The sequence below is a fragment of the Ctenopharyngodon idella genome, chromosome 17, assembly GCF_019924925.1.
Source record: "Ctenopharyngodon idella isolate HZGC_01 chromosome 17, HZGC01, whole genome shotgun sequence".
Classification (NCBI taxonomy): domain Eukaryota; kingdom Metazoa; phylum Chordata; class Actinopteri; order Cypriniformes; family Xenocyprididae; genus Ctenopharyngodon; species Ctenopharyngodon idella.
Window position 1 is genome coordinate 24,704,384 of NC_067236.1, and position 26,166 is coordinate 24,730,549.

At 38.8% G+C, this 26,166-nt stretch overlaps 1 protein-coding gene across 10 annotated transcripts in view; it reads left to right on the plus strand.

The window, feature by feature from the left end:
• chrm3a (cholinergic receptor, muscarinic 3a) overlaps window positions 1–26,166 on the plus strand; it is a 122,138-nt gene that overhangs the window by 12,558 nt on the left and 83,414 nt on the right. The window contains exon 1 of one of the 10 annotated variants that reach the window (XM_051867343.1): window positions 24,977–25,047. The exons of the other annotated variants lie outside the window; for them this stretch is intronic. The gene's annotated coding sequence lies outside the window, so the exon portion shown is untranslated. Of the gene's footprint in view, window positions 1–24,976; window positions 25,048–26,166 lie in introns of those variants that run through there. 10 annotated transcript variants of the gene reach the window in all.

Consider the following 26,166-nt stretch of genomic DNA (forward strand, 5'->3'; position numbering starts at 1 on the left):
TATGCATACTGTGCATAGCTGTATAATAGAGCATACTATGTGTGGGATACTGTATTTCACTGTTTAAACTGCTTATTGTTGCATTATGCATTGTTTCATTAAAAATGAAAAAGTATGCAGTAAACCAGGGGTACTCATGTTCGGAGGCCAAGAGGGCCGCATTTAAACCACATAAAATGCAAAGGGCCACAAACTACAACTTGAATCGCAAAACTTTTATTTAGGCCTAGTTAAGACAATATTTGTAGTATTTACAAGTACTTACTTGTTCTTTAATGGTTGTCATACTTATAGTGTCACTGAACATGAAAAAATGTCATTAAAAAAGGATTAATAGTTTGTCTTGCTGTATTCTTAATGCAACAATACATTCACACTGAGTATGAAAAAAAGGCCCAAACGCATAAGGAGAAACATTACTGAGCAAATAAACTGATGAAAAGAAGTCCTTTTTCCCAGTGAAAAGTCTGCATTGTTATCACAAGTAATTTCAGGTCTGGCTGTTGCTCAATTTTTTGATACTTTTTATACTCCATTGCATACTCCTTTTTATAGTGCCTATGTATACTCAGGCTCGCTTTACAAAGATTTCATTATTATTATTAATTATTACCTCTACCTTTAAACTAGGTCAGAATCCAGAATGCTTTTTTGTTCAGAACAGTCTCGCGAATGAGAATGGGAGTGCTTGCTTTACATTGACGTTACGTTTTACATGACATTTAAGAATAAAAGTTTCGTTTTTCATGCTGCTAAGAAGACCATCGGGCACTTACACACTGCAAAGATTCAGGAGTGTCAACCGCATTAAATGATGCAGAAATAAAGTTTATTTATTTATTTATTTTTACGAACATGCACAGTCTCAAGCATTTGATAGCGTGTGTGAACACAGGTATTCAACACGTGTGCACTAGAAAGATTCATTCTTGTCCAGTCTCTGCGCTTTTTCACTCCAAAACATAAGATAAAATGTCTTTGTAGAGTTGCTGATATCTTTAATTCCCTCACACGAGTGACACGGGTGGCTATAGAGTACCTCAGGGATGACGTGTTTTTGTAGGCAAAACCCGGAAGAGAGTTAGCATTTTAGGACTTCCGGTTCCATCGCCCGAAGTCAATGGTTTTTTTGAATGGGTTTTTGCTAAATCGCCTGAAATAAGGTCTGTGGTTAACAAAGCCTCTAAATATTTTCACGTTTTGATTAATAACATAAAACACACCAGTTATAACCCGCTTGTGATTTTTTTTTTTTTTTTTTTTTTTTTTTTTTAAACCTTTATTGTGTCTTAAAAATGGCGGTTGCTAACAAAAAAAGGGACTGCTTCCTTTGGCAGGGACTTTAGACGTCATCATGACAAACAGGACTTTTGGACAACATTTCTCATGAAAAAGTGGATAAGTATTCATACACAGAGCACAGATCATAATCAGCAAGCATGTTTTTAAAATAAAGTTTGAGGAAGCTTGGTGGTGGTGACGTTGATCCGCAACCATGGTGTGCTGTAGTCCGTTTATAGCCTACTGTTAGCTTTTTATATCTGACGACTTTATTTAGGCTTCAAAATGTATAAATGTTGTGTTAACTTGTAAAGATTATCTTGATATACAAAACGTGTAAGTGTCATAACCCTTTGTTAAACACAGCTTATTTTTTGCGATTTTCCAAAAGTCTATGGGAAAAATGCATTGGCTTTCGATTGAGGGAACCCGTGCGCTGCTAACTTCCGGGTTGGCCTACAAAAACACGTCATCCCTGAGGTACTCTATTGTGTTTGTTGTAGTTCCGTTTTCTCCATTTCTTTTCAGACTGTGAAACAATGGCCTGTTTCAGTGTTGACACCTTGTGGACAACTAAATTAGTGCACAAACTGTTCAAAGCGCACGTGCAAAATGCGTCATGCAGAGTTTACGCGGAAGAACCAAAGTAATATTAACAAAGTTTGAATGGTTTGAATGCAAATTATAATAACAATACATTCATATTTAGCATGACGCGGGCCACAAATTTAATGCTGACGGGCCGGATGCGGCCCAGGGCCGCCTGTTGAGTACACCTGCAGTAAACAGTATTTTTATCTGAACGTGTAGACTCATCTCTCTGTCCATTACCTATTCTTTTCATTTTTAAATGTGTTTGCTATTTACAGGATGATTTCTTTTGTTCTTTCCTTACTTTTATCCCCTTCTGTGATCATAATTGCACTTTTGGGATTTAAACGTAGCAGTCGGAAGACAGAGTAATATTTGATTCTGTTCATTAACTTTTAATTATTTGTCATTATTTATTTATATTTATTTTTTTTATTTTTTTTTATTGTATTGTATTGGAGATCGGTGCCATTTTCTTTTAGTATTGCAATATTCAAGACTGTTTGTGGTCAGGAAAGCAATTAACCTTTTTTCCGTGGTCACTTTTCTTCTTGCAGCTTTGCTTGGGTGAAATCAGCTCATATATAAAATGCATCTCATGAGGGATGATGACCTTATGTCTTCCATGGCTGATTATTAACTTATAAGAAGCCATGAGTTTAGCAAATGCAATTAATGCACCATAAATTATATTTAGGGACATTGAGAAAGAGATAAAGTATGAGTCAGATCCTTCAATTTGGAAATATTCCAAAGCCCTGCCTTTGTGATTTCCCAGGAAACATGGTGAATGCTCACTATTACATCATAATAATAGGATGTCTGGATGGTTTGGATTCCATTTACAATAGAGGCAAATCAACATCAGAATATTCTCTGGCAAGGTGAATTTCAGGGCTCAAGGATTCACAACATGAAACGTCCTGGTTGCCTAGACACAGATTAATCTTTGCCCTGGATTATTCTGTCAAATAAGATTTTAGAGAATTGAGAATGTTTTAATCCAAAACAAGACTTATTCTATGTCCAGGGAACTGACTTGAACTGACCCCATATCACAGCTGAAATGATGGGCCTTTTAAGTGCATGCTTTCCATTGGCACAAATATCATGCATCTATTTCTTTTGGGCTAATAAAATATGATGGTTGTAACGATTATGTTCAGTTTTGGTTTCATTTTTCATTGTTTGATCTGTTCCTGTTTACCTGATTTCATGGTTAGTTTCCTCATTTGTTAATTAGTCCCACACACCTGTTCTGTTTAGAAGCCCTGTGTTTCCTCAGTTCTTCATCCGGTATTGTTTATGTTCATGTGGAAAGCTAAAATGATCTCCTAGTGTTTCTCCTTCGTTTAATAAATAAGTCTTTTGTTTCATTCTTCATTTGTGCGAGTCTTTAAAACATGACAGTGGTTATCTGCATACATATTTTTAAAAATGTATTAGTATCAGTTTATAGTGTATTTATAACAGATAATTGTGCATGCTCTTTTTACGTTTAATTTAAAGTTTCATCATCTAATGCTCAAAGTTAATGTTAAAAAACAAAGATAAAATAACACTTAAGTGTGGTGTTTTTTTTTTTTTTTTTTTTTTTTTAGCATTACATTTAATGTATTTGGTTTTAGTTTTTAGTGTTTCATTTTTACTTAGACAAAATAGTTGAGGATTATAGATAGAATACAATAAATGTCTAATTTTAGAGTTAATTTCTGAATTTGGAACATCCTGTTTTTGTTTTGTTTTTTAACTTGAATTTTATACTTTCAAAACCTAGACTGGCTTGACTAAGTCCTTTTTTTCATGTGCCAATGGAAACATGGTAAATGAGATCAAAGAAAATAATTATTTGAATGGAGTTCTAGAACGTAAGATCTATTATATTGGGAGATATCCTTAGAAACAGTTCATTCATACTGGATGCGGTTCACATACAGGTATTTCCTCTGGACTATCTCCCTGCCACATCATTAGTAAAAGATCTATTAAGGTCATTAAAAAAATATATGACTTTCCAGTTAATCAATCTGGGTCAGTCTGCTCTCTTTCTCTCTCTCTCTCCATGATCTCAACCGTGGTTTACAGTCTTAATCTTCATCTTAATCTGTCATTCGACAACTCTTTTCCCTTCCCCCTTCTCACTGAGATGAACAAACATGGAGTGATTGAAGTGTTCAGACATGATAACCCCAAATCAACACAGATAATTTTGGCACAGTGGGGAATCTTCACCAATTCAACACCATATATTTCACAGACCTTTGCAAACACCCCACACCTCTCTATAAACCTTCTGTTCATTTAATTTACCCAGCTGAGTTCTGTTGTATAGTTTGTTACTGCATTGCATTGCTTGAGGTTATCAGTGGCCCTATTCAGCTATTCTGATTTTTTGGAAAATTTAGTTGCTGTGTCTCATCTGTACAAGTGATTGACATAATGCGACTTGCTGCGCTAATGGAATGTATAACACTACATTTGAAAACAACCTAAATTAAATTCAGATTAATTCACAAAAGATTTCACAATTCATTGAGCCATTTCTTTTTAATAATTGTGAAGCAAAACATCAGGATTTGCAAATACAGTCACAACTGATTGTGCATTTGTTTTCTTGAATATGAATTGTATGATATTTGCATGTGATCACAGTTGAGAAGTTAAACTAATGGAAGATTGAATTTTATTAATATACATATTGGTGAATAAGATTTGTGAGTTTAAATTCACAGGGACTGTTTTATTCTTGATAAAGCAAAGCGTCTTTCAAAGTTTTGACAAAAGAAGTGATAAAAATATGAGGATTAAGACAGTCGTGTTATAATTACTCTTACCAGCAGGTTATTATTTGCAGAATAAAACGTTATTTTTCAAGTGTTCTCTTCACTTAGTTCAACACTGAATAATTAAATGTCATGGTTAAAAACTGATTCTTTAATTGTAATTATATAATTCTGGCTAACCGTGATAGCCATATTTGATCGTTAATTGTTTTAAATATGGCTAACATCTTAAAATGTGTTTGAACAACTATCAAACAATTTTTTTTTTTGTTGACAATGAAGCACTATTTCAGCTAAATTTTCAAAACTGATTATATGTAATTCTAAAATAAATGAAGTGTGACTAAATGTTATTTGCCAGGTAATTACTCAGATCCAATGTATGAAATGCATCGCTCTGCTCCAGAGCACTGCTAACTAAGCTAGAAACTTGCTTTAGTGGCCAGAAACATACACTGCCTCAGCTAATGTGCTGTAAAGTTCATTCTGGTTACATCAACTCCCTCATGACCTCACGCACCTCTTAGAGTGGGCTTGGGGGGAACCGCAGGCTGATTCATCTGTCCGAAAGAAGAATGAGGGGTCCGTTTTTGCTGTTGATGCTGGACACCATGACCAGGGCATCTGTGACTTACATTTCAGCATGGTTTAAGAATGTCACTTCTTCTCATTTGAGGCAAGACTCTTAGGTCAGTCTTTCCACTTACAGTCTCTTTCCCTCTCTTTCTCCCTCCAGCTTCCTTCCTCCCTCCCTTTCCCCCCTTATAATTTTCCCCAGTTTGCAATGAGTTTGATGTTATGTCTGGCAGAAGACTGCATAAATTCATTTTCCACCATCACAAGCTCGCTGAGTGCTTATGCAGGAGTTAATGAGCCATTCATTTAGTGCTGTCTCCAGCAGACCACAACCATCTCGAGCAAATTAGACTTTCGTTCTGCTTCAAGACGACGCAAGGAAAACACAACACAAAGATTTAGTCTAAGGCCTCGGTGGAGGGTTTAAGGAAGCAGAGTTGGCCTGAAAAATATGTGACAAAACACCCCAAATATTGAGCATTTTTTTCCTGAATGCAGCTTTGATGCAATTTGACACAATTATTACGTTACCATGACTTTGAAGGCTTGTTCCAAGGGAGTTATTCTGAGGTTATTCGCTGTAATTTTTAGTTGTAAACAAATGTTAGCTCAGCTGTCCAATAACATTCGAGCAAGCAAAAAAGTGTTTTTTTTTTAAACACTTCACAGCTTTGCGTTTTGGTTGCAGTGACATTGTTGCATAACGTTCTAGAAACCACGTCACTAATCAAATACAACAAACAAAAGCTCAGATTTTTGTGAACATATGAACATCAGAAAAAAAAAATTAAATGAGTTTTCTTGTTTTAATCTAGAAATCCTTCAAGTTTTTTTTTTTTTTTTTAGGATAAACCACTGAATTCTGTTATATTGAGGGATGCGTAGTCTTTCTTTACAAAGTGACATTGTTAACTACTGACCTGGCATGCATAACACAGCGTTTTTAGTCCTTTTTGCAGATCCGTGTAAACAGGGATCATTTTGACAGCATTGTTATCTATACAGAGAAAAAAAGTTTCCTTTTTTTTTTTTAACATCGTTGTCATGTAAATGACCCTTATGCTTAAAACAAGAACAAGAATATTGGTCAGTGAGGTATGAAAAATAAACTTCATTTAAAGACTAGCTATTATGCCCCTTTTCACAAGATATAATATAAGTCTCTGGTGTCCCCAGAATGCGTCTGTGAAGTTCCAGCTCAAAATACACCGCAGATCATTTATTATAGCTTGTCAAATTTGCCCCTATTTGCGTGTGAGCAAAAACATGCAGTTTTTGTGTGTGTCCCTTTAAATGCAAATGAGCTGCTTCTCCTGGCCTCCTCGTTCTTTGGACACTCAACAACAACAAAGCTGGAGAATCTCATGCAGCCAAAATGTAAATTGCCAGTAGGTGATGTTCAGCCTTGCATTGTTCAAACCGGAGTCAGACACTGAGTGAAAGACCCAGGAATAAGTTACAACTTTATGAATGCAACTGGATGTTTCTGAATGGTTAGTGGATAAATTTATGTAGTTGTTGTCGAGTTGATTCCACTCATTGACTAGCATGTACCGTCATGTGAATCTTTTGTCCAAATCCATCATTGAACTGACCCTCGTTTGTGAAGCAGTCCGGCATAAAATAATTTGTGCAAATATATAACACTTAACCGACTTTCTTTGGCACATTTCCTTCATAATTGAAATTCAACCATGGTGTCCTCAGTGGCTCAGATGCAGAGAGTCTATGGAGACTCTTATGTTTGTTAATACATCCAATAACAGAACATTTGTAATGTGTTTATTTTTTTATTTTTTTGTGCAGACATTGTATATCTCCAGTGAGTAAGAGTAGGGGAAACCTGGAAACGCGCATTTGGAGAAACTGTTTATGGTTTATGGTGATTATATATAAAAAAGGATGGGGTGGATTTTTTTGCCATTATATGCTGGTTGTTTACACACACTGTGGACACAAATGAAGATGACATGTGTTTTCAAACACCTTATAAAAGTGAATTTTGGCATAATAGGTCCCCTTTAAGATATCTCTGAATATCTTATGCAATATATATTGACACACACATATATATATATATATATATATATATATATATATATATATATATATATATATATATATATATATATATATATATGCAGGGCTCTACGGTAACATTTTTCTTTAGGAGCACTTTCTGATCAGTAACAGACATTATTACAGGGTGATATTTGCCCCTTTAAATTAATTTCCTGGGGCATTTGTACCATTTTAAGAGCAATTTTTCTAATCTCATTAAATGTATGCATCATATTTAATCAATTTCTTAAATTAAAATAGAAAATTTGCTTTTAAATATTAAACAATAAATCCAATTACAACAATAAGACCCAATGAGACTGTTACCAATTAAAAGAAATCATCAAAAAAATCCATCTTTGCACTGCAAAAGTGGCACAGAAGCTCCATCTGAAGTGGTATTATTTAGACATTTAAATAGACTGCTTAATGCAGCTCATTGGTAAATAATCAGGATTTGGTAAATAATAATTTTTTGAATTTAGAAATATGTAAAATAAAAAATAAAAAAAATCTTTAAAAGTTTAATATTTTAAGTAAAAACAGTCTCTATGTAATGTGTAAATATGAAAATAAAACAGCCAGTAGGGGGCGGTAAATCTTAATGTGCGAGTCATTCATTCAGTCGTTCGAAACGCAGATTCGTTCAGGAATCACCGTTTGCTTGGAGATACGCAATAGCTCTGGTGTGGCTTTGTTTGAAACTATTTTCACAAAATCGAGCAAAAAGTACTGTGGCTAAAATGTTGTCACTTAATATCAGCTTGTTTATTGGATTTCAGTCAGATCAGTAAGTATCACATTTGCAGTCAGTACTCGGAGAAACAGGAGTCTACTCGTGTGATATTACTAGCTTAGGCTTGCTGAGATCGACTGTGTTACTGGTGTTCAGTAACACCGGTTATATCACTTGCCCACCATGACGGCGGCATCGCCACCACTGTCGTTTCAACGTGATCTCATGAGAAAACGTATGTATTTTTACGTAAATTGTGGTTCTACCACACGTACATTTACTTACGTTTTCATACACACAAAAACGTACAACATTGACGTATTTATAGCACTAAAACGTAAAAATACTTACGTATTAACAGCAAAAAACGTAAATCATGTAACGTAAAGTGTGAATGTAAATGAATTCCCATGTATTAATATTAAAATCGTGGCTTTAATGATTTAACGATGTGTTTAGTCGAATTTATTGAAAGCAGTTTACTCATCTACTTAATATGAAATAACATTTCTGTTATTGACTTCTGCTGCTCGTTTCGGAGGATTACATAATGTTAAACAAGACTACAATTTGAAACTTTAAGAATAAAATGTCTGTAATTGTTTAACCATTTTGTAATATTTAGTTTGTTTGCTGTGAGACACAGAAGGCGTTTTCGCCTATGCAGCGTCTGACAATACAACCATAAGATACACCAAAGCACAACATAAATTCACAAATCACATCCATTTTATTTGTTCGATGTAGTCCATATCTTTAGAATCCATATGTTTGTAAGGAACAGATCCAAATTCAGCCCTTTATCCATCGATCTTCATCTTCATTCTCAGCAACAGCGACCGTCACAGTCAAAGCTCGCGCTTGTTATGATTCAAATTTGAAAGTAGCGTCACCCTCGAGAAGCGTTACGACATGGTTTACGGCACTGATATCGAACGCTCATTGGTTCTCACCTGCTTCGTCACAGATTGCGACATGCCGTGTTTCAGTGGATTGACATTTGAAATGAGTGCACGCCTTCACGGAGAGTAGCCGGATTTATCATATTTTCATGGATTAATAAATTAAATTATGCTCTGTACCTTATAAAAAACTATTACTGCCAGAGAGGACTGTGACTGGACTCATCATCATTTGAACTACTTTTGGTACCACTTTTGACATTTTCGCAAAAAATAAATTCTTGTGATTACGCTTGTTTGTCTGTCATTCTTTTATTTATAACAGTGGGTAGTTTAAAGAAATGGTTATGGGTAAGTTTAGGGGTAGGTGTAGGATTAGTGGCTCAAAATATCGTTTAATTTTATATTTTTACTAAAATTGTCATTTTCCTACACATTTCTGTTCTTTATGTTTTATTCTTTTAACATTCTGTATAAAATGGTTAGGTTTAGGTTCGGGATGGGGATTAGGGATCTTACATTTATCTACAAAACGATAAAATGGAAATTATACATATATCTTTATGACATGAAAGATTCGTAAATATTTTACGTTCCCTTTCGTGGGAACTATCGACGCTACGTCGAATGACGTGATGGGAACCCTCTGCGTGATTGCGTCGTGAAGCACTTCTGTATCCAACCAATGATGAGACGAGACGTCAGAGGCGGGTGACGTCACGGACCAGGAAACTATAAAGCATACCCAGAACAAAGAACGCTAGCTTCTGTTGTCTTCAGCAAGCGCTCTCTGTATCTTGTGTGTCTTATTTAGTGTTGTCTGTCCCGTTTTTCTGCTCACAGTGATCTCTTCGTCTGAGGACAAGAGTTTCAAAAGCACTCACAAGACACGATATATATATATATATATAATGGCGGAAAAAATGAATAAGCAGCAGTTCATCAAGTGTGTGCCTCCCTGCACGCGATTCATCTCGGGTGGGGACACACACGAGATGTGTGTTGTTTGCCTGGGAGTCGAGCATGCACAGGCAGCTCTCGAGGGGGCTGTCTGTGTACACTGCGAGCGGCTCACTCTCAGAGTATTAAGATCACGCCGCGCGCTCTTTGAGGAGGGTGCCGCGGCGAGTGTTCCCCGCGGATCTGGTCCCGCTGCTGCTGAGGCACAGCGGAGGCTGCATTCGTGGGGATCACAAATGGATCTGGTAGAGGGGGGAGAGACGGGCTCTGCCTTATCTCTCCCCTTACCTGCCAGACCCAGTGTCTCTCCTTTGGCGGTGGAAGCACGCGCTGCGGTTTCTTCCCCCCGGAGGGAGACACCGACGCTTAACATATCTTCCTCTGAGGAGGTTGACGTGGTGAGCGTCGAGGCTGGAGATGAGGACCCGCCATCCTCGTCTCCAGCTTATGAGGAGCTGCTGGAGGTAGTAACCAGGGCAGTCGATAAGCTAAAAATAGACTGGCCCGCGGAGAGAAGCGAAACGAAACCAAAAAGCAAGCTTGATGAGCGCTTTCTCCCCGCACGGTCACTACCCCAGCGTCGGGGTCTGCCGTTCTTTCCCGACCTCCACACCGAGGTGTCGAGGTCGTGGAATAGACCTGTGCAATATCGTGTGTTCAGCCCCCAAACATCCACATATAGTAACATCGTGGGGCTGAAACACCACGGCTATGGGGCGATGCCTCGGGTCGAAGAGACGCTTGCGAGCTATCTCTCGCCCGAGTCTGCATCGTCCCTTAAGACCCCGACATTGCCCACTAAGCCATTAAAGACAACATCGGGCTTGGTGGGCAAGGCTTATTCGGCAGCAGGTCAGGCTGCAGCTTGCCTTCATACAATGTCCATTCTGCAAGCTTACCAGGCTGATCTGCTGGGGGAAATAGATGAAAGCGGGGAAGCGACATTTGAGACCATACAGGAGCTCAGGAGGGCGACAGATCTAGCTCTCCGGGCCACCAAGGAGACGGCCAAATCAATTGGCCGCTCTATGGCAGCCTTGGTGGCCACAGAGAGGCACTTATGGCTCAATTTGTCAGATATAAAGGAGAAAGATAAGAACATCCTCATGGATGCGCCGCTGTCTCCTGTGGGCCTATTCGGCGACGCAGTGTCATCTGTCGTCGATAGGTTCCAGGAGACACGTAAACAATCAGCGGCCTTCCAGAGATTCCTTCCCCGCCGTATTCATCCCCCTGGGGCTGCTGAGCGGGAGCAGCCTCAGCCGATAGCCGGCTCCTCGGCGCACAGAGTGCAACAGAAGGCCAGTGTGGCCACCCGTGCTCCCCCGCAGAGAGCTTGGGGACCGGGGCGGCCAGCACAGGCGAAGTCTTCCGGGGGTAGGGCGGATCTGAGGACCGTCATTATTTCCCGGAAGGCTTCAAAAAAGAAGTCCTGACGCCAGCTGTCCGGGACTTACGAGGGCAGCCCCTCCCGGAGAGGTTCGGGTATTAAAAAATCTGGTACCTGTTCCCCTTCGGCGCCCTCAGGGGGCCGTTCTGCCAACCCTGCCACCCAGTGTGCGTCAGGGCGCAGCGGCCTCCACCGATCCTCCGAGGAGGGTCGGTCATCACTTGATTCGTTTGTCTGCCGGTGCGCCGTGTCAGACCAACGAGCCAAGTGCTCAAAAAACATCAGAGGCCAGTCTCGAGAGACTGGTTCCCTTAGTAGAATTTATGGAAGAATGGAAACGTCTCCCGAACATTTCGAAATGGGTGCTGCTCATTGTAGAACAGGGTTACAAAATACAGTTTGGCTCTCGGCCGCCCGGGTTCAACGGGGTTCTTCCAACAGTGGTGACCCCAGAGCAGTCTCTGATTATGGAACAAGAGGTTATGACACTCTTGCAAAAAGGAGCTATAGAAAGGGTTCCTCCTCCCAGCAAGCTGTCAGGGTTTTACAGCCGCTACTTCATTGTTCCAAAGAAGGATGGAGGATTACGTCCGATCATAGATTTACGTGTGCTAAATCGATCTGTACAAAAGTTAAAGTTCAAAATGCTTACACTCAAACAGATTATCCCACAGATCAGGTCCGAGGACTGGTTTGTGGCGATAGACCTGAAAGACGCATACTTTCATGTATCCATCCATCCTCATCACAGGAAGTTCCTCAGGTTTGCTTTCGGGGGCGAAGCTTACCAATACAAGGTTCTTCCCTTCGGCCTATCTTTATCACCCCGCACGTTCACGAAGTGCGTGGATGCAGCTCTGGCTCCGTTGAGACTCCAGGGCATCCGCGTGCTGAACTATATCGACGATTGGTTGATATTAGCTCAAACAGAACGATTGGCAGTTCAACATCGAGATGTTGTTCTGTCGCACATGAAGAAGCTTGGGCTGAGGCTCAACGCCAAGAAAAGTGTGCTGGTCCCGAATCAAATTACCAACTACTTAGGGGTAGTGTGGGACTCTACCACGATGCAGGCATATCTATCCCCTGCTCGTGTGAGTTCCATTCTCGGGGCCGTGAAAGGGGTGAAGTTAGGCCAGTCACTCACTGTAAAACAGTTTCAGAGACTGTTGGGTCTTATGGCAGCTGCGTCCAACGTGGTAACTTTTGGCCTTCTGCACATGAGGCCCTTACAGTGGTGGCTCAGGACCAGGGGGTTTTCTCCGAGGGGAAATCCTTTTCGCATGATCAAAGTCACGCGGCGATGCCTTCGTGCTCTGGTCATGTGGAAAAAGCCTTGGTTCCTGTCCCAGGGACCCGTGTTGGGGACTTCTCGTCGTCGTGTAATGCTTACGACGGATGCTTCCCTCACGGGCTGGGGGGCGATCATGAGTGGTCGCTCGGCTCAGGGTTTATGGGAGGACCATCAGCTCTCCTGGCACATAAATCGGCTGGAGATGATGGCGGTATTTCTTGCATTGAAACACTTCCTCCCAGACCTGAGGGACCATCACGTGTTGGTCCGCACGGACAACACGACGGTGGTCTCATATATCAACCATCAGGGGGGTCTGCGGTCTCGCCGACTTTGCAACTTGGCCCGTCGGATCCTCCTGTGGGCCCAGGGAAAGCTCCTCTCATTGAAAGCAGCATATATTCCAGGGCATCAAAATGTGGGAGCGGACGCCCTGTCGAGGCAGGCGCCGACGCCCGGGGAATGGAGACTCCACACCGAGGTGGTGGAGCTCATCTGGAAAAGATTTGGTCAAGCGGAAGTAGACCTATTTGCTTCGGGAGAGTCAACCCAGTGCCCACTGTGGTACTCCCTAACGTACCCAGCACCTCTGGGGCTGGACGCTATGCTACAGACGTGGCCGAGGCTACGTCTGTATGCATTTCCCCCGGTCGCTCTGCTCCCGGGAGTTCTGGAAAAAGTACGCCAGGAAGGGGTCAGCCTAATACTGGTGGCTCCGTACTGGCCGACCAGGATATGGTTTGCGGACCTAATGTCCCTGTTAGACGGCTCTCCATTGGAGCTTCCTCTCAGGCAGGATCTCCTGTCTCAGGCGGGCGGCACAATACTCCATCCCCGCCCAGAACTATGGAAACTGTGGGCCTGGCCTCTGAGGGGGCAAGGCTCATAGAGGCTGGTCTCCCAACCGAGGTTGTGGAGACCATCCTTCACTCCAGAGCTCCCTCCACAAGGAAGCTATATGCATATAAATGGAAGTTGTTTTCTACTTGGTGTAGCCAACGAAATACGGACCCTGTCCAGTCATCTGTTAGCCTTGTGCTTCAGTTCCTTCAAGAAAAATTCTCGGAAGGATTATCTACTTCAACATTGAAGGTTTACGTAGCAGCTATCTCGGCTTATCATGCTCCGGTAGGGGGTTGCTCGGTGGGTCGAGACCCTCTTGTCATACGCTTCCTCCGTGGCACGCTGAGGCTGAGGCCTGCAGTGCGCACAAGAACTCCAGCCTGGGACTTGGCTATAGTGCTAGAGGGGCTAGCTGAGGCTCCCTTCGAACCACTAGAAAAGGTGTCAGGGAAATTCCTCACTCTAAAAACGATATTTCTTCTGGCAATCTCGTCTCTTAAAAGAATAGGAGATTTACAAGCACTGTCAGTTGCTCCTTCGTGTCTGGAATTTGCGCCTGGTATGGTTAAGGCTTTCCTACACACTAGACCTGGCTACGTGCCAAAGGTCCCCACCAACGTCCCAGGTCCTATTGTGCTCCAGGCTTTTTGTCCTCCTCCTTTTGTAGATCCGGATCAGGAGAAACGCAATCTGCTTTGCCCCGTCAGGGCCTTAGATACATATGTCCACAGAGCTGCCCTGTGGCGAAAAACAGACCAGCTGTTCGTATGTTATGGGTCCCCTAAGAAAGGGGGCCCAGCATCTAAGCAGAGGATGAGTAAGTGGGTGGTCGAGGCCATCTCACTTGCCTATGAAACGGCCGGACAGCCATGTCCTCTAGATGTCCGTGCTCACTCCACCAGGGGTATGGCGGCCTCCAAGGCATTAATGTCAGGAGTATCATTGAATGATATATGTGATGCAGCTGGTTGGTCGTCCCAGCACACATTCATCAGGTTTTACAACCTAGACATGAGCGCTACTCCGGGTTCCTCGGTTCTGTCCACAAGATCGCAGACAGGCACTCGGTGATACGGCGTAGTTGGGACAGCGTTCCCATCACGTCATTCGACGTAGCGTCGATAGTTCCCACGAAAGGGAACGTCTCGGGTTACTGGTGTAACCCTTGTTCCCTGAGTAAGGGAACGAGACGCTACGTCACGTTGCCGTACCCCCAGCGTACCTGGGAGCGTCTTGCTTCAGCCATAATTCAGAAGCTAGCGTTCTTTGTTCTGGGTATGCTTTATAGTTTCCTGGTCCGTGACGTCACCCGCCTCTGACGTCTCGTCTCATCATTGGTTGGATACAGAAGTGCTTCACGACGCAATCACGCAGAGGGTTCCCATCACGTCATTCGACGTAGCGTCTCGTTCCCTTACTCAGGGAACAAGGGTTACACCAGTAACCCGAGACGTTTTTTCGCTGTAAAAACGTAAGTATTTTTACGTTTTAGTGCCATAATTACGTCAATATTGTACGTTTTAGCACCTTTCTAAACGTACAAAAATGTACGTTTTGTGTCTTTGAAAGTTACGTGTTAATACCTACGTATTAACAATGAGACCAGGCTGGTCGTTTTTATTATTATTTTTTTCATTTAGAAAAAACCCTTATAAACCCTTATAAAAGTCATTTAGTTTAGTTGTTAGTTTAGTTGTGTAGACACTACAGTTAAAACGGAACGCGTCTGCTCAATTCAGTGAACCGAACGAGAGTTGCAGAACAGATTAGCAGCAGGAGTCAGATTTCACCTCACTTCACCCATTTCGCCTCACTTTTCTGAATGACAAAACAAGGGATGAAGATTTGGTTGAAAAGCAAAATGTAACAGCGCATATTTAAGCGAGTATGTCATTGTGCTGTTTTGTTTTTTGTGTCTTTCATTAAGAATAATAATGAACCCACCCACCATTCAAGCAATTGCAGCCTCCGAATTGCCTCTACTTTAAAAGTGAAAGTAATATGCGTACGGGCATTCAAAACGGTGTGTGTGTTTTTATTAATCACTTTTTGGAGGCATTTTTGCCCCAAGCCGCCATTAATTTCCACACTGATTATGATAATCCAAATGTAGTATTTACAATTAATTTGGCTGCAAAGAAACAGCAGCATGAGACGTCTGCGTCACACCGGTTGCACCTTGTAAACAATCTTTGAAGTGTAGTCCTTCGCACATGTCCTTTGCAATTGCCCTGCTGACTGAAGCAAAGTCTTTGAATTAAGGCATGAAAAGCAGCCGATTGCAGTACGAAACATAACATGTTGTTAAGTTTACATGCATTTTGGGAGTTATACTTTTTATTCCGATTGTAGATCTATTCATGAGAATCGTTTGGGTCACTCGCACCAGTGCGCCTAAATATTTTTTCACAGTCGCACGCAGTTATTTTCAGGAGCAAATGCGAGTGAAATAGGCGCACTGTAGAGCCCTGTGCATATGTATATGTATGTGTGTGTGTGTGTGTGTGTGTGTATATATATGTATATTGTAGATGTTTATATATTTTAATGGGAAACAAAACAAAAATACTTTTGTTTTTTTGTAGTTTAAGACAACCACCAAGACAACACACATCATGTCTGTAAAGAAGTACAGACATATATATATATATATATATGTTGGAAGGCCACTCTAGACATACTACTTTGTTTCTTCACGTTTCTGCTGGATATAAGAAGGAATCTGCTTTAATAGTTGTCAATCAAAGTCAGACCTGTCTGCACCAGATGACTGATGCTCGCTTTTTCTGTCTCTCTGTCTCTGTCTCTCTCGCTCTCTCTCTCCCCCCATTTCTTTTGCTTTCTGTATATCCGGCTTTTATTCTCTGCCTGACACACTTTTCTTATCTAAAGATCTTTTTTGTTTTGTCTCTGTTTTAATTCATCTCTTCTCCACTGTCCCCTCTGTAGCAATTCAGTACAGGTATTTAATTAATTTATGGGTGAAATATATGAATATAATAAATCATAAAGCTTTATGATTAATTATAATACATATACCGACCCGAGAGGGAATTATACATATATTGTGAATTAATTACAACGAATTATAATCAATTACATATATGATTAGTTCTGGTTTGGTAATACTTTAGAGAAACTAGTTTGTCCAGCAAACCGTTAGCTCTTCATAGCCGATTATAAAAGGAAGGTTTTTCTCTGGCCACGAGAAAGACTTCCTATTCTAGCATCAATGCGTAAAGCAAGGATACTGGATCGAAACGTTAAAGTGACCTGGGTTTGTTGCATGAGCAAAAAACAATCGAGCATGAATATAATGTATTTAATATATGAAACTACGGATACAGAGACTATACTACTAAACATACACAAACAATACACATATATAGAAAGCGAAAGTAAAGTCAAGAAAACAGAGGTGATCACAGGAATGGCAACTTACGAACAGCTAAAACCTTTGAGAGCCAGCAAGGAAACTCAGCTTACACATCGAGCTTAAAACGCTTTGGAAAGAATGGTTCTATACTTGCATAGGTTCAGGTGCTGTGGTCGTTTCGTGTTTCTGCAGGAGTTTCGGTGCGTGCGGCTGAAGCGATTGGTCCTTTTCCGAGAAGGTGTTCTTCGGCGGGATTTTCAAACAAGGGTTTAACTTAAGAGTAAGATAACCGGAAAATAAAGAAAAAGAGTCCGTCTCCTAGACAATGAAGAGTGAGGACTTCGGGCGACGAATGAAGAGGGTTTGACAAAGAAACTTGTTGCCAAAAGATGGTCGTCCCGAAGAGAGGGGGCGCGTGATGGAAGCGCGGTCGCCGAGACGTCCGGGAGAGACGTGTGTTAAATGGCGAGGGACAATCGAGAGACAAATGAGAGACGCGTGTCATTGTGTTTTAAGGACAACAGACCAGAACGCCTCCTGGGATACATCAGCCAATGATGAGGGTGCGATTTTGGCGGGCAAACTCTTTCTTTGTCTCCATTTATGACCTAATTTGCATGGTTTATGAAGTGTCAGATCTGAGTACATTTTCTTCAAAGTACCATTAAAAATAGAAGAATGCATTTTACAGTCATGTGACATACACTTTCAATTAGAGCATAACGAAAGCTTTACAATGAGACCAAACTTGTCAGATGGCAAAGACATAAAAGGGGAGATACCGTTTATACTTGAGTTTTATCGTTTAGAAGAAAACTAATACAACTACAGTCAAAGCTAAGCTTATATACTAGGGATAAATACATGCACCTTTAAATACAGCGACGGGTACACTTTGGCACAGTCATATTTGGAGTATAAATGTACATTCACAATCTCCAAGAGTGTTTGTGAGTGTCTGTATGTGTGTGTGTATTGGGGTTGTGGTCAGTGTCTGTGACCACATGACACTTAGCCCCACCAGGGTGACTCTTTGAAGTTCCTGGAGCTGGTGAGAATATGTTCTGTTTTTCTTTGCTGGGGTAACAAAGGTGCCAATGGGGCAATTGGTCCCGGACTTGCCGGAGCCGATTCGTGATTTACACGCACAGTTCAGGAGGCTAAAAGCATTCTGAAGATTCTAAAGTTGATTGACTATGCCGGATCTATCCAGACGCTACACCTCTATGATCAGATGCTTGCTTAATTAGTTTGAGGGTCTTGCTGTCTAAACTCGATCCAGAGTCAACACAGCTTTCTTTTTTTTTTCTCTGAGACCGCACAGAGCAGCATGTTCTTAAAGTGTGTCAGCGGGGAGAATGGTGCTTCACAAAGACTAAACTGATAAGATGAATTCAGAAATGAATATCTCCATATAAAGGAGTATTCAGAGGATTCTTGCAGTATAAAGGAGTAAACTTGATATTATATTACAAAACTTCTGCAACTTTGTAATTTCACACAGATGAATGCATCAGCACAAGGCATTTACATGTCAATGATAACTCTTGGCTGTTAAGAAACATGCCACTCTACCAGTGAGGTTATACGAAGAAAGCAACACTATTATTCCTGTTGCGCATTATCATTTCAGTTCAATCTTACCCACTTATTTGGTGCATTTCAGCACATACTGTGTTGTGACCCTGTCACAATTTAATGCAAATTTTGTAAAAGGAAAAAAAAAAAAAACATGTTATTTAGGGATGGGGGAGTTAAAAACTATATTTAACACAACTGAAAACGCACACGCCGATGTGTGTGTACTCGAGCATAGTGATGTTGCCCATTTCACATGTGACAGAGTTTCTTAAATCAACAGTGAAAATCGACTGTTTGATTCCAAGTACTAGAGAGGGTGATGAAAAACTAAATTATGGTTGTTTTTGGAAACTCCATTAAAATCAGGATATCAGGGGGAAAATTTTGATATGATACAATCCCAAATTGTGCTATATCCTGACCAGGAATGAGAACCACTTCTCTAAAAGCTTCATTTTTTAGATATTCCGAAGATTTTTGCCTTCAAAAAGGTCACAAAAGCACCATAAATGTATTATAAAAGTCGTACATTTCACCCATATTCCAAGTCTTCTGAAGTCATATATATATATATATATATATATATATATATATATATATATAATTATTTTTTTTTTTTTTTTTTTTTTTTTTTTCCAAAAAGCTTCATTTTTACCTTTGATACCAACCAGGAATATCTGAACAGCATGAAGAGCAGAAATGATATTTCTCCATATTTGTGGTGGAGGTTTTTGAAACATGCACAGTGACATGTTTTGGATCTCTGAGCTTTAACCTGTAATACAGATATGCTGTCATAACATCATATGATGAAATGACATTTATATTGTGAGAAAACTGTCTTCAGAGTCATAATTTATTTATGACACAGTGACCTGTGCATATTTGCGCAGGTCACTGTGTAATTGCTTCATACAGATAAATATACATGAACACATTTTTTTTTTTTTCTGTGTTCCATGTTGCAGGATTATGGATTATTACATAAAAGACACAGAAAGGATTCCGTGAGAAAATACTGTGTCTGGTCACTTGTTGAGTGATTTGTTTGTGTTGTAAAAGATGAGGTTCAACACAGGGCGCTAAACAATTATCCTTTTATGATTTCTGTGTTTTATTAGCCTTATATCCTCTTCTAAACATATAAATTTTCAGATTAAAGGCATTACTTCAAATGTTTGCTAGTTTTGGGATATCAGCCTTATATGATATACAAGTAGAGTTATCTTTGTAAAAGTGGGACACTATCAGGTTTTGCGACTGAAATTTGTGGGCCTGTAATTTGTATCATTCATTTTTGTTTACATACTTGTGTATTTAACTAATATTGCAAAATAAATTAGCTTAAATAAGCTTGAAATTATTTGTTTAAAGGGGTAGTTGACCCAAAAGGGAAAATGTTGTCATAATTTACTCATCTTTATATAAAAGCCTTTTTGACCTTCTTTTTTCCATGGAATGCAAAATAAGATATTCTGAAGTTTTCAGGCTTTAAAAAGATCACAAAAGCACCTTTTTTTTTATGCTAAAATTTATTATTGAAAATCTTGACATCCTCATTCATTTTTAATTCGATATTTTCAATGAATGTGTTGATCCATTTCACAAGACTGATCTGAATGATTCATTCGAGACTTATCCGATCCGATATTTTTGAATGAGCTATCCCTTTAAACTTGACCTTCTAGTGTGAAAATATGTGACAAAGAACAGAAGTTTCCTGTCATTTATATTCTGGCCACAGCAATGAATGTTTTGATGATGGTTGGTTTAGCTCATATATTGAGGCACATACCTATAGATCTACACACACACACATAGTTCATGGTTCAGTGAGGCATGACACACATTTTAATTAGTGTCAGAAAGCATTTACTCTGAGCGCTTTTGCTCAAAGTTAATATAGTCTAACAGATATGATCCTGGCAGACATTAGTAGCCTTCTCTTTTACACACACGATCACCTTCCTCTGTCAGTGTATGGAACGCTTTCATGTCTGTTTATACATGTTCTCCCTACACGTTTCACAAGTTCACCTGCCCATTCAGTCTGAATGGTTAATGGTAAAACAAACTTGGCTTGCTGTCCTCGAAGGAGGCTCAAACCCGAGGCTCGGCTCGAGCTCCGAGTTAAACCCCCCTATAACAGTACTACATAGAGGGAAAATAGAGAAATAGAGAAATAGAGGAGGAGGGATGCTGGAAGAATTGTCACTGGGATGACACAGTGACTGCTGCTTATATACGCTCGTAATGATGATTGACAGGACTGAATGTTTAGGCTCTTCCCGAACCTACGTTTGGAACTACATTTAAAATACTAATAAATATCGAAACACACTTTCCCGTCATGGGTCATTCCGAGACTTGGCTTTCAGTCCATCACAGGAAAACACCTTATCAAACAGATAAAGAAACATTTGGTTATGGCTTTGTCTTGTTGTTGTTGAATGTAGTTTTTGCATTCTCTCCATTAACAACCTCCCATATGTAAATACATACCGTTCAAAAGTTTGGGGTTAGTATGTTGTTGTTTTTTTAAACAGAGATCAATTGATGCTTTTATTCAGTTAGCATGCATTAAATTGGTCAAAAGAGACCATAAAGTCTTATAATGTTACAAATGATTTCTATTTCAAATAAATGCTGTTCTTTTGAACTTTCTGTTCATCAAAGAATCCTGGAAAAATGTACTGCCATTTTCTCAAAAATATTAAGCAGCACAACTGTTTTCAACATGTTGCTCAAATGTTTTTTTTTTTTTTGTTTTTTTTTTTGAGCAGCAAATCAGCATATTAGAATGATTTCTGAAGGATCATGTGACACTGAAGACTGGAGTAATGATGCTGAAAATTCAGCTTTGACACCACAGGAATAAATTACATTTTAAAATATATTAAATACAAAACCGTTGTTTTTAATTGTAATAATATTTAACAATATCAATGTTTTACTGTATTTTAATCAAATAAATGACTTGGTGACCATAAATGACTTATTTCAAAATCATTAAAAATCTTACTGACCCCATTTGGAAGCTTTTCTGAATGTCATTCTCATTCCCCTCAACTTCATAGGTAGCAGATTAACAACTGTTGTATTTCATCATATTAAGAATAAACATGTTCCACAAAATTTGACAAGATTTGAAGACAAGAAGGTTTTATCTTCATTTTGAACAATAAATTTATTGTTTTACATTTTAAAACCTAACAAACTAATTTTCTTTTATTTGAAAAGTACATTTCTGTCATGACAACTCTCGGAGTGCTTGGCATGGTAATAAATATGACAATGTTGATTATATTTGGTCTTGGTGGAATAGATCTTTTACAGCTGCTACTGTTATTGCTGCTGCTGCTGCTGTTGTTGGTTATTGCTGCTGCTGCTGCTGATGCTCCAGAGCAAGTACGGGATTTGCTACTGCCAATAAATAAATGAAACACTGCTGTGAGCAGCTGCTATACAAAATGACATACATGAATTACCCATAGCAGATCTATACAGGTGGAGCTGGGGATGGTGGAGGGTTTCTGAAAGTGCGCTGCATCTGCTACAGCAAATGCTGACCAAGTATTTGAAAGTTGAGCAGCGAGCTCATTGGCTACTGATACAGCAGGAACCGATCAGCTGTGCCCTATATAGAATGATAAATTAAGCAGAATTAAGGACTTTTCAGTCTGTGATATCTAGAGTTTCATGACAGAACTTTTCTTTAAATGCCACTTTGTTATATAATGTAAAAAGTATTTTAGCCTCTTTGTGCTTTCATTTGGGTATCCAAGACATGACTAGCAACACTTCTGAGCAATAATATAGTGGAATTGACTGACATATCGATCAAATAGCCAGTGGCTGAACATTGATAGATTGGGCGTTTCATCTGGTGATTGATTTAGAATTAATGTGAAACAGTAAATGACTTAAAAAGCACTTTGTAGCCAGCAACCTCAAGAATCATACGTCATCAGATTTCCTAGTGTTTGGGTGGATGGGTTTTTCCTGAAATTTTCCCCTTCATTCCTTACTCTGGTTCCCCTCGTAACCCCTGAGGTCTCACAGTATGGAGTAAACTATCTGTCCATTCCACTTAGAGTTTATTAAGGACACACACACACACCCCATTGTGAGTTAACTCTAATTACTGGAGCTTGATTTGTAGCGGTCAGGAGTTTACCGGTAAGGTCATTGGTAAGATGTGTAGAGATGTGAGAGGATTCATTTAAATTAATTTAGTATTATGAACATTAATAAAAAGACATGCTTTTCACAAATGGATTCTGCCCTATTGTTTATCATCAATATCTTAAATAAACTCAGTAACAGGTGAGGTAACTACAGATTTCCCAAGATCATTGATTGGGGGGTGGGGGAATCAGAGAATTAGTTCTCTGATATAACAGAAGCCAGTCTTAAAGGGTTGTTATGGGTTCAATAGGCTCTTTCAACAGCATCTGTGTCATGCTGTCAAGTACTTTAGAAAACAATTTTGACATCCCTCAGTTTGTAAAAATGACATGCACAGTAATGCACTTACAAAGGAAGCCTTTAGGGCAATACACGATGAAAAATGTTACAATACACAGCATTTCTTATGGTACATGATACTAGTGTGATGAAATTGCTTACTAACCTCATCTGTTCAAAGTTTTATTTAATTGATCAACATCCTCCTCCCATAATCACAGTAACTTTAATCAGATCCGTACAAGGATACCACAAAGGAACTGTTTGTATTGTGCAAAATCCGCTCACAGGAAAAATGCATAACAATAGGTATAACACACATCTATGTATGAAAATGTTTAAAGCTGCACATTTCTGCTCTGGTAGTTTCAGGCTGTTTTACTTACTTATTTATTAAGCTGTAGAATGTACTTTTTAGGGCATTAAAAAAACAAAAAAAAAACATCCCAGTGCTGATTTTGTATCAGTAATGGGATGTCATCAGTGATTGCGGTTAGCCACAATATTGATCTCATGAGAATAAGTGTGTATTTTTACGTAGAGTGGTTCTACCACACGTACATTTACTTACGTTTTCATACACACAAAACGTACAACCTTGACATATTTATAGCACTAAAACGTAAAAATACTTACGTATTAACAGCAATAAAACGTAAATCATGTAACGTAAAGTGTGAATGTAGCCTATATGAATTCCCATATATTAATATTAAAATCGTGGCATTAATGTTTTAAATCTGTTGTATTCAATTGTCATATCAATACATGTTTTTGGTCAAATTTATTGAATGCAGTTTACTCATCTACTTAATATGAAAACATTTCTGTTCGTGACTTGTGCTGCAAACTCGTTTCGGAGGATTACATAATGTAAAACAAGACTACACTTTGAAACTTTATAAATAAAATTTCTGTAATCGTTTAACCATTTTGTAATATTTAGTTTGTTTGCTGTGCAACACAAGGCGTTTTCTCCTATGCAGTGACTGACAATACAACCATAAGATACACCAAAGAACAACATAAATTCACAAATCACATCAATTTTATTTGTTTGCTGTAGTCCATATCTTTAGAATCCATATTTTTGTAAGGAACAGATCCGAATTCAGCCCTTTATCCATCTATCTCAATCTTCATTCTCAGCAGCAGCGACCATCACAGTCAAAGCCCGCGCTCGTTATGATTCAAATTTGAAAGTAGCGCCCCCCTCGAGAAGCCTTACGACATGGTTTACGGCACTGATATCGAGCGCTCACCTGCTTCGTCACAGATTGCGACATGCCGTGTTTCAGTGGATTGACATATGAAATGAGTGCACGCCTTCACGGAGAGAAGTTGGATTCATCATATTTCATGGATTAGTAAATTAAATTATGCTCTGTACCCTATAGAAACCTATTACCGCTAGAGAGGACTGTGACTGGAACTCATCATCATTTGAACTACTTTTGGTACCACATTTTACATTTTTAAATAAATTATTGTGATTACGCTTGTTTGTCGTTTTAATGTTATCTTTTTACTTAAATTGTCATTTTCCTACACATTTCTGTCCATTATGTTTTATTCTTTTAACATTCTGTATAAAATGGGTATGTCTAGGTTCGAATGGGGTTTAGGGATCTTACATTTATCTATAAAACGATAAAATGGAAATTGTACATATCTTTATGACATGAAAGATTCGTAACTATTTCACGTTTTTTGCTGTGAAAACGTAAGTATTTTTACGTTTCAGTGCCATAATTACGTCAATATTGTACGTTTTAGCACCTTTCTAAGCGTACAAAAATGTACGTTTTGTGTCTTTTGAAAGTTGCGACCAGGCTGGGTTAGCAGGTATTGCTGTAGTATTACCCCACTAAACTCATGCCTGAAACGGACGTTGCAAATCCTCTTATGCATGACTAACCAAAAATGGCTTAGATATGCATGTAGGATGGTTAATGACATGTAAGTTTTTCATATGAAAATTATCATTAATCCAAATGCATTGCAGCATTGAGCGTGTAATGATTTCTGAGTGCTGGCCTTGTACTGAGAGCAGCTTGTGGGACCTGGACTGTGAGTAAGCAAACAGAGCCTGTTCCACATTTTTATGTGCTGTTTATTTAGGGCTGTCAACAGTCTGTCATTCTGACAACCACATTCAGGGGAAGGAGAATAAATTCAACAGGAGAAATGCTTGAACAGATTCAAGGTTTGTGGAAGTAACCATATTGCAGACACACTTTGATCATTGTTGTTTGTGTAAGTGTGACAGTGTGAGTTTGTGCAATTATAAAAATGCTATTATTTTTGGACTTTTCAATGTGATGATTTCCGTCAGAGCAAATGACACCTTTTTGAGATGCTGAACAGCATTTGTTGTTGTTGTTGTTGTTGTTGTTTTAATATATTTTTATTTCCTGCTAGCATTAATCAGTGCATCCACTTTAGAGCGTCCTTGAAATCATTATTTACACATCCACAAACCAAGGGACAAAAGACAGTGTACTGTTGGATTTTTCTTTTGCTATTGTTGTTAAAGATGAATAATACAAATAAAGATCAGAAATAACACATCTTTCTTCAAAAGTTTATAAAATTAATAAATGAGTTTCATATATGATATTATATATTTCATATTAATGTATGAAATTCATACATTAATTAAAAAAAAAAAGTTTACATTTAAGAAGTTTAAATTAGAGCATATTCTAAAAAAAAATGTGAAGGAATTTTCCATATTAATAATTTCCTCATATGCATTGTATTGTGTTAAAATACAATGCAATAGTGAAACAATGTTATATTGTTAAAATACTAATATATATATATATATATGTGTTATAGTCAAACCAAGAATTATTCAGACATTTGATATATTTTTACTAGTGGGTGCAGGACACTATAGTTCATTTATGTGCCTGAGGATAGCAAAAGTAAACTGTGATACATTATACCCAAAAATTCTTCATACAGTGGACTACCAGTAAAATTTATAAAAATATGGAACCAAAAATTATTCAGACACTTTGACCTGACCATTTTCTGACACAGTTTAACTCTGAGATCTTGTCACATTTTATTACCATTTTTTTTTTAAACTATAGTGAATAAACTGAATTAATGAATGAAATGTTCAAGGTGTCTGAATAAATTTTGGTTTGACTACATATAGTATTAATTGAATTAATTACAACATATTTGCAGCAGTTCATTTTTTATCATTTTTTTTTTTTTTTTGCACTAAACCAAAGAATTGATAGGCCTAGTTAAAATTAAACTCTATTAATAATTATTCTTACATAATACAAAGCAAAAGCAAGGCTATACC